The sequence below is a fragment of the Nerophis ophidion genome, linkage group LG06 (assembly GCF_033978795.1).
Source record: "Nerophis ophidion isolate RoL-2023_Sa linkage group LG06, RoL_Noph_v1.0, whole genome shotgun sequence".
Taxonomy (NCBI): Eukaryota; Metazoa; Chordata; class Actinopteri; order Syngnathiformes; family Syngnathidae; genus Nerophis; species Nerophis ophidion.
The window spans coordinates 33,963,181-33,979,892 of record NC_084616.1 but is presented as its reverse complement, the minus strand read 5'-3'; the positions used below and the strand labels follow the sequence as shown (position 1 = coordinate 33,979,892).

General features: G+C 38.3%; 1 protein-coding gene across 3 annotated transcripts in view; it reads left to right on the top strand.

The window, feature by feature from the left end:
* The first annotated feature begins 1,076 nt into the window (after nucleotides 1-1,076).
* atf7a (activating transcription factor 7a) overlaps nucleotides 1,077-16,712 on the top strand; it is a 56,244-nt gene continuing 40,608 nt past the window's right edge. For 2 of the 3 annotated variants that reach the window (XM_061903487.1, XM_061903486.1), the window contains exon 1: nucleotides 1,077-1,164. The gene's annotated coding sequence lies outside the window, so the exon portion shown is untranslated. The remainder of the gene's footprint in view (nucleotides 1,165-16,712) is intronic. The other variant, XM_061903488.1, reaches the window with a different exon arrangement.

The window sequence follows — 16,712 nt, the reverse complement described above, 5'->3', positions numbered from 1 at the left end:
AGGGTATTGTGAAGCGGAAGATGCGAGATGCTGAAGAGCTGAAGGCCACTATTAAAGCAATCTGGGCTCTCATAACACCTGAGGAGTGCAACAGACTGGTCGACTCCATGCCACTCCGTATTGCTGCAGCAATTCAGGCAAAAGGAGCTGCAACTAAGTATTGATTGCCGTACATGCTGAAACTTTCCATGTTCATACTTTTCAGTTGGCCCACATTTCTAAAAAATATTTGTTGATACTAGTCGTAACTAATATTCTAATTTTCTGTGATACTGAATTTGGGATTTTCAGTAATTGTCAGTACTAATCATCAAAATTTAAAGAAATAAACATTTCAAATATATCACTATGTGTGTAATGAATTGATATAATATGTAAGTTTCATGTTCTGAATATAATTACTGAAATAAATCAACTTTTTCATGATATTCTAATGATATGAACAGCACCTGTACATATTCCGTACAATTGATCACTAAATGGTAACACCCGAATAAGTTTTTGAACTTCTTTAAGTCGGGGTGCACGTTAATCAATTCATGGTAGACTTGACGGTATATTTTTTAATTGCTGATGCGTTATAATTTATTTTTAAATGCGCCAGAAAATAACCCGCTTTGTATACTGTTGATGGGTTTCATTGCACAGTAGGATGTAAATGTGTTCCTGTATAGTATTTCTCCAGTAATGATCATGTGGTGACGTCAATGATGGTATTTTGAGAGGTAATCATTGAAGGTGGACATCACTGAATTGATTAACGTGGACCCCGACTTAAAAAAGTTGAAAAACTTATTCGGGTGCTGCCATTTAGTGGTCATGTACGGAATATGTACTGAACTGTGCAATCTACTAATAAAAGTTTCAATCAATCAATCAAAAGCCAATGCATTCTATCTAGTATGTATCTATATAAGTGTAGACGGGGTTATTTAACATTTAAATGTTATATTTTTATCAATGTACTATGTGGTTCTTTTATAAAGTATGCATTATTTTACAATTTACAAGTAGATTCCGAAAACGAATGTACATTTACAACACCGATGCGTGGGTCAGTCAAAACTCAACCGCGAGAATGACACGAGATCTCGCGATAACTCGACGTCGAGGGGAGTGTCAAATTCCAGGAGAGGAGAGAGAGACAAAAAGAGGGGCGCAAGAGTGAGTTTGTAAACACTTTATTAACATTTCATTTCAACCTGACCTTGCCCTTGAAGTTATACTATGCTAAAGTCTGTGGTTTTCGTGCTGTGTTGGTGTCTAAAAAGTGCTCTTCGGCGGGAGTATTCCAACTGTTGTGCCTGCTACAACCTTTCATTTCGAGTCGCTCTCAACCAAGTGTCAGTGTGCAAGCAAACTATCGTCTTTGCCACAACTTTGCTCACTTTGACGCCGCGTTAAGTCTCTAAAACACTCCACATTTCCTCGGGTACGTGCGATTCAGCGTTTGTTCAACGCTGTCTTGGTGTCAGAAAGTGTCAAAAACGGTGTTATGAGCCACGCCGAGTGTGCTTTTGGCCTGTTGTTAGCCACAGCAGTTAGCCATTATTATTTTTTTTTCGTGGATACAAAAAGTTGATTTCGGGGTTTTTAGCCAATCAGCTTCTGCTAGGAGAGCCGAGTGACAGCTTCGGAAGCTTTGATTGCTTTAGAAGCGCTTGATTGACGTGCTGATAAGCCAATGGAGGGAGCGACCTGCGGCCCGTGTTACGGTAAAAGGCGGGGCTAAGAGTGCCTAAAATTGATGGGAGGCTAAAAAAAAGACAAAACTCAACCAGCAACTTATTAACAGAAATCCATCTTTTAGTGTTCATTTTTTTGTCCCTGCAAGTTTAAAGGCCTACTGAAATGAGATTTTCTTATTTAAACAGGGATAGCAGGTCCATTCTATGTGTCATACTTGATAATTTCGCGATATTGCCATATTTTTGCTGAAAGGCTTTAGTAGAGAACATCGACGATAAAGTTCGCAACTTTTGGTGCTGATAAAAAAGCCTTGCCTGTACCGGAATTCGCAGACTATGACGTCTCAAGGGTGAGGGCTCTTCACGTCCTCACATTGTTTTTAATTGGAGCCTCCAGTAGCAAGAGCTATTCGGACCGAGAAAACGACAATTTCCCCATTAATTTGAGCGAGGATGAATGAAAGATTCGTGGATGATGATATTGATAGCGAAGGACTAGAAAAAAAAATTAAAATAATAAAGTTTAAAAAAAAAAAGCCGATTGCATTGGGACAGATTCAGATGTTTTTACACATTTACTAGGATAATTCTGGGAAATCCCTTATATTTATATTGTGTTGCTAGTGTTTTAGTGAGATTAAATGGTACCTGATAGTCGGAGAGGTTTGTCCACCGGTGTTTTGACGCCAGTCTCTGAGGTAAGTCGACGGAAGCTGCATGGATGGCGCAAGCTCAGCTGATATCCGGTAAGAGGCGACTTTTTACCACAATTTTCTCACCGAATCCTGCCGGTTGACAAGTAGTCGTTATCCATGTTCGCTTGACCGCCCTGATCCATAGTAAAGCTTCAACTCCGGGAATTTTTAAACAAGGAATCACTATGTGTTTGTGTGGCTAAAGGCTAGAGCTTCCCAACTCCATCTTTCTACTTTGACTTCTCCATTATTAATTGAACAAATTGCAAAAGATTCAGCAACAAAGATGTCCAGAATACTGTTTAATTGCGCGATGAAAAAAGACGACTTTTAGCCACAAATGGTGCTACGCTAATATGTCCTTACAGTCCGGGACGTCACGCCAACGCGTCATCATTCTGCGACGTTTTCATCAAAAAAACTCCGCGGGAAATTTTAAATTGCAATTTAGTAAACTAAACCGGCCGTATAGGCATGTGTTGCTATCAGACTGCGTGGTCGGTAGTAGTGGGTTTCAGTAGGCCTTTAAATTTAGAATATATAGCTTGAACACAGATATGTTTGGTATTGATACTTTGATTGATTGAGACTTTTATTAGTAGATTGCACAGTACAGTACATATTCCGTACAATTGACCACTAAATGGCAACACCTGAATAAGTTTTTCAACTTGTTTAAGTAGCACGATGGCACAGGGGTTAGTGCACGTGCCTCCTTTCTGTGTGGAGTTTGCCTGTCCTCCCTGTGACTGTGTTGGTTCCCTCCGGGTACTCCGGTTTCCTCCCACCTCCAAAGACATGCACCAGGGGATAGGTTGATTGGCTACAATAAATTGCCCCTAGTTTCTGAATGTGAGTGTGAATGTTGTCTTTCTTTCTGTGTTGGCCCTGTGACGAGGTGCCGACCTGTCCAGATTATACGCCGCCTTCCGCCCGATTGTAGCTCAGATAAGCTCCAACGCCCCAGCCGACCTAAGGGAATAAGCGGTAGAAAATGGATGGATGGAACTTGTTTAAGTCGGGGTCCACGCTAATCAATTCATGGTATTAATATATACTATCAGCATAATACAGTAATCACTCAAGTTAATCATCAGAGTATGGCGTAGTGGGTAGAGTGGCCGTGCCAGAAACCTGAGGGTTGCAGGTTCGCGTCCCACCTATGGACATCAAAGTCGCTGCCGTTGTGTCCTTGGGCAGGACACTTCACCCTTTGCCCCCGGTGCCGCTCACACTGGTGAATGAATGATGAATGAATGATTGGTGGTGGTCGGAGGGGCCGTAGGCGCAAACTGGCAGCCACGCTTCCGTCAGTCTACCCCAGGGCAGCTGTGGTTACAGATGTAGCTTACCACCACCAGGTGTGAATGAATGATGGGTTCCCACTTCTCTGTGAGCGCTTTGAGTATATAACAATAGAGAAGCGCGATATAAATCTAATCCATTATTATTATTATATACAAACCCAGTTTCCATATGAGTTGGGAAATTGTGTTAGATGTAAATATAAACAGAATACAATGATTTGCAAATTATTTTCTACCCATATTCAATTGAATGCACTACAAAGACAAGATATTTGATGTTCAAACTCATAAACTTTATTTTTATTTTTTGCAAATAATTAACTTAGAATTTCATTGCTGCAACACGTGCCAAAGTAGTTGGGAAAGGGCATGTTCACCACTGTGTTACATCACCTTTTCTTTTAACAACGTGCAATAAATGATTGGGAACTGAGGAAACTAATTATTGAAGCTTTGAAAGTGGAATTCTTTCCCATTTTTGTTTTATGTAGAGCTTCAGTCGTTCAACAGTTGGGGGTCTCCGCTGTTGTATTTTAAGTTTCATAATATGCCACACATTTTCGATGGGAGACAGGTCTGGAATGCAGGCGGGCCAGGAAAATACCCGCACTCTCTTTTTACGAAACCACGCTGTTGTAACACGTGCTGAATGTAGCTTAGCATTGTCTTGCTGAAATAAGCAGGGGCATCCATGAAAAAGACGGCGCTTAGATGGCAGAATATGTTGTTCCAAAAGTTCTATGTACCTTTCAGCGTTAATGGTGCCTTCACAGATGTGTAAGTTACCCATGTCTTGGGCACTAATGCACCCCCATACCATCACAGATGCTGGCTTTTGAACTTTGCGTTAATAACAGTCTGAATGGTTCGCTTCCCCTTTGGTCCCGATGACACGATGTCGAATATTTCCAAAAACAATTTGAAATGTGGACTCGTCAGACCACAGAACACTTTTCCACTTTGCATCAGTCCATCTTAGATTATCTCGGGCCCAGAGAAGCCAGAGGCGTTTATGGATATTGTTGATAAATGGCTTTCGCTTTGCATAGTAGAGCTTTGACTTGCACTTACAGATGTAGCGACCAACTGTATTTAGTGACAGTGGTTTTCTGAAGTGTTCCTGAGCCCATGTGGTGATATCCTTTCGAGATTGATGTCAGTTTTTGATACAGTGCCATCTGAGGGATCGAAGGTCACGGTCATTCAATGTTGGTTTCCGGCCATGCCGCTTACGTGGAGTGATTTCTCCAAATTCTCTGAACCTTTTGATGATACTATGGACCATAGATGTTGAAATCCCAAAATTTCTTGCAATTGCACTTTGAGAAACGTTGTTCTTAAACTGTGACTATTTGCTCACGCAGTTGTGGACAAAGGGGTGTACAGTATGTCGCCCCATCCTTTCTTGTGAAAGACTGAGCAATTTTTGGTAAGCTGTTTTTATACCCAATCATGGCACCCACCTCTTCCCAATTAACCTGCACACCTGTGGGATGTTCCAAGTAAGTGTTTGATGAGCATTCCTCAACTTTATCAGTATTTAATGCCACCTTTCCCAACTTCTTTGTCACGTGTTGCTGGCATCAAATTCTAAAGTTAATGATTATTTGCAAAAAAAAAAGTTTATCAGTTTGAATATCAAATATGTTGTCTTTGTAGCATTTTCAACTGAATATAGGTTGAAAATGATTTGCAAATCATTGTATTCCGTTTATGTTTACATCTAACACAATTTCCCAAGTCATATGGAAACAGGGTTTGTATATTGAATCATTTTCATTATTTACAATCCGGGAGGTGGGGTATGGAGGGGGTTAGGTTTGGTTGATATCAGCACTTCAGTCGTCAACAATTATATCATCTGAGAAATGGACATTGAAACAGTGGAGGTCTGACTTTGTAGGATATGTACAGCGAGCAGTGAATATAGTTAGCTCAGAAAGCATAAGAACAAGTATATATATTTCATTATTTACATTTGATTAATTACAATCCTGGGAGGTGGGATGTGGTGGGGGGAGGGGGTTAGTCTAGTGTTGTAGTTGCCTGGAGGTGGTCTTTTAGTGCGGTTTTGAAGGAGGGTAGAGATACACTTTCTTTTACACCTGTTGGGAGTGCATTCCATGTTGATGTGGCATAGGAGAATGAGTTAAGACCTTTGTTAAATCGGAATCTGGGTTTAACGTGGTTTGTGGCCGTCATTTACATTATGGAAGTAATACTTCAGATGCTGACCCCGCCAATATGTAACCATAAGCATGTCAACACTTCCATTAAGAATGTAGGTCATGTTTTTGGCACAGTTTGACTGACCTAAAAATCATTATTGAACGCAGGGAATACTGCGTAGCATTTGCTGTATTTTTATCAATTACATCATAATTGTTGCATGCTGAGACATCACCATGTTTTCTTATTGTTAGCAGACAGACACTTTGAATTTGAATTTTTTTTACAGATATTTGACTACACTTGCAAAATATGTGGGCAGCACGGTGGAAGAGGGATTGGTGAATCTGGCGCACAATACGAAGGTCCTAGGTTAGATCCTGTGCTCGGGATCTTTCTGTGTGGCGTTTGCATGTCCTCTCCGTGACTGCGTGGGTTCCCTCTGGGTACTCTGGCTTCCTCCCACCTCCAAAGACATGCACCTGGGGATAAGTTGATTGGCAACTCTAAATTGGCCCTAGTGGGTGAATATGAGTGTGAATGTTTTCTTTCTCTCTGTGTTGGCCCTGTGATGAGGTGGCGACCTGTCCAGGGTGTACACTGCCTTCCACCAGATAGTAGCTGAGATAGGCTCCAGCGCCCCCAGCAACCTAAGGGAATAAGCGGTAGGAAATGGATGTATGGGACTCAGGCTGGGCGATATATTGATATACGCGATGTATCGCGGGTTTGTCTCTGTGCGATATAGAAAATGACTGTTATAATATTCGAGTATACGTTCTCACGCAGTTGTTTTTAGCTGCGGGCATTACACAACAGGCTCTTCCCACTCTTTGTGTCTCCTTCTCACAGACAGCAAGCGCACAAACTTGCATACGTCACATAATGTCACGTCATACGTCACATACGTATACGCCCTCGCCCAGCAGAGAGGTAGCAGCGTGGCTAACATTAGCTGTGATGTTAGCGGACTCGGAGGTGCTGATTCTCATCCCAGTCAAGCGGTAATACGAGAGAAAGAAGGTGCGAATATGGTAACAAATGAAGGAAGAATTAATTCCCAAGAAAAACAGCACGGGGCCCATCGTCTGTCGGTGGTTCGGCTTCAAGTGGGAATATGTCGAATAGACAACTTTAATTTGTCACGTGTGGGGCACAAGCGTTGCTACCAAAAGTAGCATTACTGCTAATATGTAGCATCATTTGAAAAGTCACCTTCTAATAACTTTAATAAATACAGTTTTGGTAAATTGACTCAATTGGGATTTCCTTCTCTGCATGAAAGTTTAAAATGAGCATATATTAATGCAGTATGAACAAGAATGTTTTAATGTAGACACATAAAATCATCATACTGCTGTGATTATATATCAAGTGTTCATTTAAGGCTAAGGCAAAATGCCGAGATATATATCGTACATGGCTATATGGCCTAAAAATATCGCAATATTAAAAAAAGGCCATATCGCCCAGCCCTAGATGGAACTTTTTTAAGTCGGGGTTGACGTTAATCAATACACGGTATTAATATATACTATCAGCATAATACAGTCATCACACAAGTTAATCATCACGGAATATACATTGAATCCTTTACATCAGGTGTCACCAACGTGGTGCCCACGGGCACCAGGTAGCCCGTAAGGACCAGATGAGTAGCCCGCTGGCCTGTTCTAAAAATAGTTCAAATAGCAGCACTTACCAGTGAGCTGCCTCTATTTTATAAATTGTATTTATTTACTAGCAAACTGGTCTCGCTTTTTTCGACATTTTTAATTTTAAGAGAGACAAAACTCAAATAGAATTTGAAAATCACAGAAAATATTTTAAAGACTTGGTCTTCATTTGTTTAAATAAATTCTTTTTTTTTTACTTTGCTTCTTGTAACTTTCAGGAAGACAATTTTAGAGAAAAAATACAGCCTTAAAAATGATTTTAGGATTTTTAAACACATATACCTTTTTACTTTTTAAATTTCTTCCTCTTCTTTCCTGACAATTTAAATCAATGTTCAAGTATTTATTCATTTATTTATTGTAAAGAATAATAAATACATTTTAATATGGGTAAATGTGGAAGTAGTGTCAAAGCGCTTTGAGTACCTTGAAGGTAGAAAAGCGCTATACAAGTACAACCCATTTATTTATTTATTTATCAATTTAATTCTTCATTTTAGCTTCTGTTTTTTCGACGAATAATATTTGTCAAATATTGCTTCAAACTTATTATGATTAAAATTCCCAAAAAATATTCTGGCAAATCTAGAAAATCTGTAGAATCAAATTTTAATTTTATTTCAAAGTCTTTTGAATTTCTTTTAAAATTTTTGTTCTGGAAAATCTAGAAGAAATAATGATTTGTCTTTGTTAGAAATATAGCTTGGTCCAATTTGTTTTATATTATACAGATTGGATTTTAACCTATTTAACATGTCATCAAAAATCTAAAATTAATATTAATCAGGAAAAATTACTAATGATGTTCCATAAATTATTTTTTTAATTTTCTCTTCATTTTTTTCGGTTGAGTTTTAAAGAGTCGAAATTGAAGATAAACTATATTTCAAAATTTAATTCTAATTTTTTTCGTGTTTTATCTTCTTTTAAACCGTTCAATTAAGTGTTTTTTTCATCATTTATTTTCTACAAAAAACCTTCCGTATAAGAAAAAAAAATGTACGACGGAATGACAGACAGAAATAACCTTTTTTTTGTATATATATAGATTTATTTATTAAAGGTAAATTGAGCAAATTGGCTATTTCTGCCAATTTATTTAAGTGTGTATCAAACTGATAGCCCTTCGCATTAATCAGTACCCAAGAAGTAGCTCTTGGTTTCAAAAAGGTTGGTGACCCCTGCTTTATGTTATTTACAATCCGGAGGGTGGAATGTGAAGGGGGTTAGGTTTGGTTGATATCAGCATTTCAGTCGTCAACAATTATATCATCTGAGAAATGGACATTAAAACAGTGTAGGTCTGACTTGGTAGGATATGTACATGGAGCAGAGAACATAGTGAGCTCAGAAAGAATAAGAACAAGTATATACATTTGATTATTTACAATCCGGGAATGGTGGGATGTGGAGGCGGGAGGGTGTTAGTTTAGGGTTGAAGTTGCCTGGAGGTGTTCTTTTAGTGCGGTTTTGAAGGAGGATAGAGATGCACTAAACCTGTTGGGAGTGCATTCCATATTAATGTGGCATAGAAGGAGAATAAGTTAAGATCTTTGTTTGTGGAGCTCCCCCTGGTGTTGTGGTTATGGCGGTCATTTACGTTATGGAAGTAATACTTCAGATGCTAAATACGCCAATATGTATCCATAGGCATGTCAACACTTCCATTAAGAATGTAGGTCATGTTTTTGGCACAGTTTGACTAACTTAAAAATCATTATTGAAAGCAGGGAATACTATGTAGTATTTGCTGTGATTTGATCAATTACATCATAGTTGTTACATGCTGAGACATCACCGTATTGTTAGCTGACAGACACTTGAATTTTAATTTTTTTTACAGATATTTGACAACATTTGCAAAATATGTGGGCAGCACGGTGGTTAGTGCATTTGCCGCACAATACGAAGGTCCTGGGTTCGATTCTGTGCTCGGGATCTTTCTGTGTGGAGTTTGCATGTTCTGCCCGTGACCGCATGGGTTCCCTCCGGGTACTCCAGCTTCCTCCCACATCCAAAGACATGAACCTGGGGATAGGTTGATTGGCAACATTAACTTGTGTGAATGTGAGTGGGAATGTTGTCTGTCCATCTGCGTTGGCCCGGCAATGAGGTGGCGACTTGTCCATGGTGTACGCTGGCTTCTGCCCGATTGTAGCTGAGATAGGCTCCAGCGCCCACCGCAACCCCAAAGGGAATTAGCGGCAGAAAATGGATGGAAGGATGTAAAATATGTGATCAATTGGTATTCTTATTCATGCATACAACATTTTAAAACATATGCTTTCATTTATATTCTTTTACTTTGAGCAATGATAAGAGATTTTAATACTATCGTCATATTGTAATAATGCATGTTGATGACATTCCAGCTGTGTCCTGCAAATTTGCAAATGTGTCAGCGACATGAAGAGGGATGCTCAATATGGCCTACAGGCAAAATCTCGATATGTATGTATTGCAGCCTCTTGTCATAACAATACACATCACAATATATAATTTTGTATTTAAATGATAATAAAATAATTTCAAAACTGATTACAAAGGATACACATGAATTTAATGTCATATGCAGTATTATATTGCATCATTTTCAGTTGTATTATTTTCTCAGAACTATTACTAATCTACCTGCTAATTTACTGTTTATAGCTGGTTACTTTCTGTTGTAATATGGATCTATCTACACTTCTGTTAAATTGCAATAAGCACTTATTCTTCTGTTGTTTGGATAAGGGTCATACCAATGCTGATATTGATACTTAAAAATGTCAAAATCCTAAGTGATAAACTTTTCGATCACAATTATAATCAGACAAAAACACAGGATGGCGGTGTAACAATGATATTTTAAACATGTAAATTAAGGATAATCTGACCAGGGATTTATGCTGCCGATACCGATCATCAGGGGCGCCGCAAGGGATTTTGGGCCCCATGAAAATAATCTTTACAGGGCCCCCAACACATGATTTCATATAATTTCATCATCATTAGGGGCCTCTCTGGGCCCCCCTCCATCATGGGCCCCTAGAATCCGTCTCCTTTACCCCCCCACCCCACCCCACCCACCCCCACCCCCTTTCGGCGCCCCTGCCGATCATAGATGTTTAAGATCGGCCAATGACGAAACCAATCACATGTAGTAATTGTATATTTTTAATGTATTTATTGTGAGTGCTATTGGAAGTTTAACCATATCGATACATTATTTAAACTATTGGTAGTTACTTTTTTCCTTTAATTAAATACAATTGTTTGGTCAAAATAAGGTCAGTGGTACAGAATACCCAAACAAAATCCCAAAAATTATATCTGTCAAGCACTAAAATTCTTTTTGCACTCAAAGTCGTCCTGTGTCCACTGAATTATTTCCTGAATTGGTAAACATGAACAATAACAAAAACATATTTCAAGAAATTTATAAAATATTGACCTTATCACTCTAGTATCGCAAAATAATATTTGGCCTTATATCACCACATTCTAATATTACCGTTGATGTTGACGCCACCAATTTATGAATCGGTCCGCCCTCTTGGTGTGACATGCACTACTTCTGGCTGTGACAATGCTGACACTTCAACAGTTACCAGCTGTTACATTATTCTCTGACTGGACTCTTATTAATTTACTTGTTAATTTCCTGTTGATATCTGCGCACTTTCCGCTGTAACGCACTGCCATCTACACTTCTTAAACTTTACTATGCACTTATTACTTCAGTTGTTTGAAGCTAGCTATCTTAGCAAACAGGCCTGCTCCTGCTTGCTCTCATTTGGTGTTGTTTAGTTAACCCCGTTCTAATACTTGATATCTTTATCAAGTAATAGTTTTTTTTCCTGTAATGGCAACCCCTGTGTGTAGGGACTTATTTCCTGATTTTGTAAACGATAACAAAAACAACAAAATATTTTTTGATAACCAATAGCACCAATGTAATCACTGTGGTATTGACATAATACTATACTTATTGTTATCATTACTGACAATTTCTGTATCGATACGGTCACTTTGTTTCCTGACTTAGAAGTGGCTTTGTACTGTGGAAGGACGGTAGGCGCGAGCAAAAATGCTTCATTGCGTTGTTTGTTTGCTTATCGCTGTCAGCTAGAATGTGTCATCAAGAGGCATTATCGGGGACGGCGTGGCATGGTTGGGAGAGTGGCCGTGCCAGCAATTTGAGGGTTCCTGGTTCGATCCCCAGCTTCACGTGTGTTGTGTCTTTGAACAAGACACTTCACCCTTGCTCCTGATGGGTCATGTTTAGGGCCTTGCATGGTAGCACCTGCCATTTGTGTGTGAATGGGTGAATGTGGAAATAGTGTCAAAGTAGGGCTGGGCGATATATCGATATACGATATAAATCACGAGTTTGTCTCTGCGCGATATAGGAAATGACTATATCGTAATATTTGAGTAGACGTTCTCACACAGTTGTTTTTAGCTGCGGGCATTAATCAACAGGCTCTCCTCACTCTTTCCCGTGTCTCCTTCTCACAGACAAGCAGGCGCACAAACTTACATATGTCACACACTGTCACGTTATACGTCACATACGTACACGCCCTCGCCCACCAGAGAAGTAGTGGCGTGGCTAACTTTAGCTGTGATGCTAGCGGGTTGTTGCGAGAGAAAGAAGGTGCGAATCTGGTAACAAATGAAGGAAGACTTAATTCCCAAGAAAAACAGCACGGGGCCCATCGTCTGGCGGTGGTTCGGCTTCAAGTGGGAATACGTCGAAAAGACAACTTTAATTTGTCATGTGTGGGGCACAAGCGTTGCTACCAAAAGTAGCATTACTGCTAATATGTAGCATCATTTGAAAAGTCACCTGCTAATAACTTTAATAAATACAGTTTTGGTAAATTGACTTAGTTGTGATTTCCTTCTCTGCATGAACGTTTAAAATAAGCATATATTAATGCAGTATGAACAAGAATGTTTTAATGTATACGCATAGAATCACCATACTGCTGTGATTATATGCATCAAGTGTTCATTCAAGGCTAAGGCAAAATACCGAGAAATATATCGTATATCGCGATGTGGCCTAAAAATATTGCGGTATTAAAAAAAGGCAATATCGCCAAGCCCTATGTCAAAGCGCTTTTGAGTACCTTGAAGACAGAAAAGCGCTATATAAGTATAACCCAACCCAACCCATTATCACGATATATAGATACTATTAAAAGCTCAATCGTTGGCCAAATTTATATCAAATATGTGGTATATCGTCAATATCGTACAACCCTCCTGACAAGCGAACAAAGTCATCCTCAACGCAATGTAGTCCAGCAAGGAGTATATCTTCTAAATCACGAATTATAGTATCATTATTGCTGGCGGACCCAGAGTAAGGAAAAGCATAGCTAACTGCTAATCTAGAGCTCTTGAATGTAAACAGGGGTGGACAACGATATCAAGTATTGTTGATTTATATGGTCAGTGCCAATGACTACAATGACTCGACCGATAATTTTTGATTATAAGAAAAACGTTTTTTGTGGTTTTTGTTAGTGTTTACAAACTCAAAAAAAATAGTAATAGTAGTTTTTGTTTTGTTTAGTTATTTTGCAGTACTGACTAGGGATGGGCGATTATATGATTGTGATTGTTGATCGCAATTAATTTGAGTTCGATCACGGCGATCAGTTGTTAGCATATTTCTTTGATCAAACATGGCGTAAATGTCTGTAAGGAGTTACCGCAGTAGTATACAGTAGGGAAGCAATGATGATGGGTATAATCCTACACGGAACAATCTGCCTTTATTGACCGTGTGTTTGTTTTTGTACGTTTGCGGCAGTTTGTGTGAAAGTGTTTATGTCCGTGACCTCCCATTCCACTGCGCAAAAGTCAGTCTTGTCCCGACGTAATTTATGTTCAATCAGCATTGTGCCTGTTCCCCTTAAACAACTGGAAGTTAAGCCTATAAAAGTAGAATAAAGAACTGTGACCAACACTAGCGTAGATTCCCCGTAGAAGTTGAAACAACAGCAGCGGCTTTAGTTTCATTATCTGCTGCAGTTTACGAGTAGTCCTCTTCTGAATGCGGGCTTGCAGGCACTCACATGAGTCTTTATTAGTCACCCACTAATTTAATCAGAAAATTACATTTTTGTATCTACATATTTCTATTTTAGACTTTGTGTTTATGTATCTGCAAAGATTCAACTCCTCTGATAAAACATGTACTGAAAAATTCTGCAGACATTTTGTTCCTGAAATAATCATTAAACTTGTTTTATGTGTTGGTATGCATTATAGTACATTCCCTGAAATTCAAACCGCACTTTAGTGTAATTTTATTCAATGTATGTTACAGTATTTGAGTTGTTAAAAAACATAATCTAGGTCACCACTTTTGCCAAAGCACTGATTTATACAAGTAATTAAAGAGTACAAATAACAATTTACCATTTGAAAGTGATGTTTAGTAAATGTTAATTTGAAATAAAAGTGTTATAGTTAGTATTCAGTACACTACTGATACTTTGTTTACTGCAGAATGAAGTTGGTGATGACAAGCAAAATAACAGAACAACTTTGAGAGGAAAAAAAGTGGCCTTTACTCACACAAAATGAACCAAAAAAGAAGCAAAACCTTGGCTCTAAAACCCAGGTATGGACCGTAGCGTGGGTTACCTGTACTGTTGCACCTCTCGTAAACACAATGAAATATATAAACAAAATGCCGGTTGTCTGCTATTAGTATATATTACCTCGATCATACATGGTTGAAATGTCTGTTACAAGATACTGCAGTATTTAACAGTAGGGATGCAAAGGTACTCAATATATTTCTGCACAGGACAATCCGACTTTAATAAAAAAATTGGATAAAAACATTGTGATATTAATCGAGATCGGAGATGATATGAAAAAAATAATTGTCATCATTTCTTTTCCCAGATCGCCCAGCCCTACTGTTGACTTTGTTATAAATGTTGTATATAATAGGGAATAAGACTGTTATAACCATAGTGCAAGGAGCGCTATTGCAAGTCCTTTTACCCACAGCCAGAATACTTTTTACAACGCACTTATGTGATTACTGTGATCTTTTTTCTTGTTAGTGTTTTTTATTTTATTTTATCTCTTATCTATACATTCATTGCGCAATATGTAGTTTTTATTGCAAATGTTCTGTTTGTCATTACGTTTTACTTATTTTACTGTATGTAAAAAAAAACCTGCACTGTCATTTTCCCATTGTGGGTTAAATAAAAGATAACCTATCATATCTATTTTTTTGTTGGATTACAGTACATAAAATAAATGGAATTAATTAATGGTCCTGAACATTTTAAGTATGAACATTGGCATGATCAATTCAGCCCCTGTAAGTAACTACTTGGTATTGTGTTGATACCCAAATTTGTTTTATCGCCCAAAACTAATGTAAAATGTGAAAACAACGAATAATAAGTGCTTAATACATTTTAACAGAAGTGTAGCTCGAACCATATTACAATAGAAAGTAAATTGATACTAACAATAGATTATCTAGTAGGTTAATAATAGTTTTGAGAAAATAATACAACTGAAAATGACGCAACTTGTTACCATATTTGTGTACAACTAAATTAGCACCCAATTTTGAAATGGCTCTATCATCATTTCATGCCAAATAATATATCGTCATTGCAAGAGGCTGCATTTATATCGTCACATAGATTTGAGGCTTTATCACCCATCCCTACTGTTATGTTATGTTATACACCTGTTCAGTGGCCTTGTGGTTAGAGTGTCCGCCCTAAGATCGGTAAGTCCTGACTTCAAGAGGAACAAGGAAGGGGATGGGTCAAATGCAGAGGTTAATTTCACTACACTTTGTGTGTGACAATCATTGGTGTTTTAACTTTATATATGTATATTTTTAGAAAAGTACCTAGTGACCTTTCTTCATTATCCTGCACATAGTGGTAGAATGGCATGAATTTAGCTTTTACACCCCACAAGTTATGCAGTTGTGAGTGTAGGATTTCATTTGTTCCATTGTCCAAATCTCAGGCTCACTTGCTTACATCAATACTTGTACTCACCCAGTTGCCGCCTAGAGCTTTTAAGTTCATAACCCACATTAACAGGACCTTCAGATCCCTCTGTTGACCATTAGCCAGCTTTAATTCTCCACCCTCCACCCTTACTATTTTCTTATTGCAGGGTTCTCCCCTACCCTCTTTCAAATCAAGCATCAGATTCCGGCGTCATGGTTTCAGTGCGAGCTATTAATACAGTTTGTTTGGTCAGTTTCCTAGCAAGCTGCATCAAACACTTGTTGGCTGTGTGTGGCTTGTTATAGCGGGGGCCTGTTCCCTTACACCTGCTGAGTCGGAGAAACCCAAGTTGAATTGAGGGACCTTGGCTGCAGCTCAATGGTAACAAAAAAACTGGGCAGTTTAAAGGCTTCCTTGTCACCTGGGATCAAATTTCTGAAAATAGGTGGATTTGATAGTCAATGTTTGAATGAATATAAAGGATGTGTCTCACACCTTGTTGAACTGCAGTGGAAGCTTACTGTTGTCATCATAAAACCTTTATTAACATTGTGACTGTCATCATAAAACCTCTATAAACTGTACAGGCAAACTTTTAATGAACTTTTCTTCACATTCTTATGTGAAAAATGCTAACTGCTGTAATAATGCTTTGTAAGATTAAAATAAATGAAAATACCCTTTAATGGCTAGTCACAGTGAGAAACTTGTAAAGTAAAACTTAGAAAAAGTGCTGTAATAATGATTTGTAAGATTAGAATAAATAAATGAAAATACCCTTTGATGGCTGGTGACAGTGAGAAATTGGTATAGTGAAACTTACAAAAAGTCAGATTTTACTTCAACTAAGAATTTTCATAGTCCAATCTGATTTGTTAGATTTTGCCCATAGTCAACTGTCAGTTTGGTCTATGGTATTGTTTTTTTAAGTGAGAAATAAACATATTGTGACAATAACAAAATATGAAATCATTGTTTATGTTGCACACTGACCTCTTTGAGTGACAGACTGACAAGGTCAGAGTTGACAGCAACTGACATGTATGTCTGCTAAGACCTAGTCATTGCTTGCTCGTCAAGTTTGTAGAGTCTGGAGAACAGAACAAATTGAAACACGTAAGGCAGACTTTTTGGCAGCTTCTCTTTATTTTCATGGATTAACGTCTGCTGTATA